We start from the raw sequence: 2,954 nt of genomic DNA, 5'->3' as shown, positions 1-2,954 counted from the left end.
TATCAGAAAAAGAAAAAAAGGTAAAAGGAGCTTTCCCAGTCTGCCCGCTCGTGAGAAGGGATGAGAAGATACGATCTGGCTTCCTCACCAATGTCTGCGGCCTCGGTGCTGCTTTAAACACCATTTCTGTGTTAGGCCTCCCCCGGTCACTCGCCGATGTTACACCAGGGGTTATTTTAGGCGAGAGCAGCTGTGCCAGCTGAGGTGCTGGGCACAGGAGGGGCACAGGGGCACCCCTACACTCACCCTGACCATCCCCTCCTGAGGGTACTCCTCAGTGCCACCCCTCTGCTCTGGCACTCGGTACAACCTCTTTACGATTCATCGTCTTTACGATGAATGTCACCAAATTGCATTCTTCAAACTTCCAGTGTGTACAGAGTCCTGCTGCCACCCGGTTAATTTGGTGCCCACAGGTTGCTTTTTCAGCTGGAAAAGGCAGTGAAAATCGCTATTTGTGTGCTTTTGCCATGATTTTGGTGCAGTTTCCAAGATTTGTCACACCCACCTCCTCCATGGCATCTCTGCTGACTCAGGGCCTCTGCAGAAGACATTCAGTGCCTTGGATCATCCCTCTTAGTTTCCTCTCAGCATGTGATAGTTTGTACTCCATTTTCCTATTGCATCCCCGTAACTGCAATTCTTGAATATTCAAGGCAAATAATGCCCTTGTCCAGCAGAATCTATCAGCGTATGGGGCTGTTTCCAGGCAGCCTGAGCCTGGGTGGATGATGAAGATGGGCTGAGAGATGACAGAGCATGGGCTCCAAAGATTTTCACTCATGTGAAAATCCCCCTGAYCAGTACAGCTTTATCTTTTCTATTGCCCTATGTTTTATTTCCTCWATTTTAAATATAAAGCCTGCAGAACTCAGGGACCATCTCCCTCTCCTGTGTTTGCACAGCAGCAGAATTGAGAGATGATGGAGCTATAATCCTGCTGCTCCTATAAATATCAGCAGCCACTTTTCTTCCCCAAAAAGGTTGGCAGTAGGTAGCTCAAGGTTTTGTACTCTGTTCTGGGTTATTTAACATATTTATTAACCCTCATACAGAGTGAGTCGCTATTTGCAGATGGCATGTTATTTATTTAAATGATTAATTATTTACATGTTATTTAGSTTGACTCTGGTCCAAAGAGGACTTTGAAGAGCTTCAGAGAAACCAGAGCCAAACTGATGGAAGTGATTGTGARGAATGTAATTTGGTGTTCCACTATAAAACACAGGCGATGATAGCACTCACCTCATCCTGTACAAAGTGATACAGCCTAAGCTGGTGGGTTGTCACAGCTCGCTTCAGAGTTGTTTCTGCTCCCTCCTCCTCTGTGGCCAGGAAATAATAATTAAAAAAAAAAGTAAATTGGAAAGGTAAGTGTRGTGGGAGGGCAGCGAGAAAACAGGGGTGGTGAGAAATGGGCGCTGCCTTGTGTCCCATCTTACAGGAGGTGGCAGAAACTCCCAGTGTGATGCAAGTGGGACGGAGCAAGAAGCTGCACAAGCCCCTCATGAGCGCTCTTGTGTTGTGCTGTCCTGAAGTGTGTAAAGAGGTGGGCAGAAAAAGACCCTTGAACCATGAGAAAAGCAACTTTTAAAACCACGGCCGTGTTGGCTTATGGAGGCCATTTATTCAACTTCCTATAAAACAGGAAAACCTACAAAGTACCTGTAACGTGGGGATCCCTGCACCTTCTTTGGGGACTGGTGACTTAAAACCACAGAGGTTTTTTCCCCTTAGCACTGCCACACACCACTGAGACCAGGCTGCAGCAGACTGACAGGGGAAGCAAGGAGCTTTTTAAGATACATTCTGAAAGACATGTTTTGAAAGCTCCCCTTTTATTCCATAGTGGTTAGAAAATCCCCAGACGACAGAGAAGGAAGGGCTGATCGTCCATTTGGAAACTGGGATTTTTTTAGTTGGGTTTTTCCTGTTTGCTTACACAGTGAAGGAAGGATGCTTCAGGAAAACCTTCGGGGTCACTGGAAGAGGGATGGATGCTGGTACCTTTTAACATTGTGGCATTTTATTTTGTTGCCTTTTTCTGTTACTTTTGTAAATTTCAAATTTGTAATAAATTTCTTGTTTTTGCTATGACTAAGCTTGCCCCTTTGGYTTGTCTGATACTTAGAGGGATGTTAGTTGCAGCAACATAAAAACAATGGTATCTCCAGAAACTGAATGATGGAACTGTGCGGATTAAACCTTACAATGCTTGYGCTGAATGACAAATGTCACTTCGGGGGCGGAAAAGTCAAGTGGCAAGACCTGGAGGAAAGCCTGACCTGCCTTATGTTTTCTCTCAGATCTGCGGCAGATAGCAGGGGGGCCGGAAATCCCACTTACTCACATGGGATAGTTCCGGAGGAGATGGATGTTGTCAGACAGGAGATGCCCAGACACCGGTGGGAAGCGGGCCTGGGACAGCTCCTGGAAGGATGAAAAGGAGCGCTGTCCTCGGGATGTGTGACGGAGCRAGGCGGTGGCTGGCAGCCCTGTGCTCCTGCATCACCGTGAAGCTCTAAGAGGGAGGGCGGTGGTATTAACGTGTGAAATTGCAGCGAGAAGGAAATACTTTCTCACGCAGCTTGCRGTGGTTTTCTCGCGCTTGAACTGTCCCACGCGGGGGCTGTGGGGCTGCGGGTACAACGCTCCAGCGCCGGACACCCACACGCGTGACCGGAGCCTCCCCGTTCGCACCGGCGGCGCCCGGTTCCAGGGGAAAGCAGAGAGTCCCCGTTCCGTGCGGAGAGCCCGGGTGCGCGGGGAAGGGGCGGATTCCGGGGGCCGGGAGAGCAGCGAGGCGGGACAGCCCGGGCGCGGGGTCCCGGTGGGCACCCGCCGCAGGTCCAGGGGGGCTCCGCCGGAGGACGAGGAGGAGCCGGGCCGCGGGGGGCTCCGGCAGCGCCAGCCCGCGCCTTGCCGCGTCCCCGGCGGCATGGGAGGAGAGCGGA

General features: G+C 50.6%; 1 protein-coding gene across 1 annotated transcript in view; it reads left to right on the top strand.

Annotated features, from left to right (window-relative positions):
- The first annotated feature begins 2,599 nt into the window (after positions 1-2,599).
- ZBTB1 (zinc finger and BTB domain containing 1) overlaps positions 2,600-2,954 on the top strand; it is a 25,587-nt gene continuing 25,232 nt past the window's right edge. Inside the window, exon 1 of the mRNA XM_057383786.1 lies at positions 2,600-2,758. The gene's annotated coding sequence lies outside the window, so the exon portion shown is untranslated. The remainder of the gene's footprint in view (positions 2,759-2,954) is intronic.

Source organism: Malurus melanocephalus, unplaced genomic scaffold, assembly GCF_030028575.1.
Source record: "Malurus melanocephalus ecotype Western Australia unplaced genomic scaffold, MMel_1.1 scaffold_659, whole genome shotgun sequence".
Taxonomy (NCBI): domain Eukaryota; kingdom Metazoa; phylum Chordata; class Aves; order Passeriformes; family Maluridae; genus Malurus; species Malurus melanocephalus.
The sequence above is the reverse complement of the archived record's forward strand: the minus strand, read 5'-3'. Positions and strand labels throughout refer to the sequence as shown.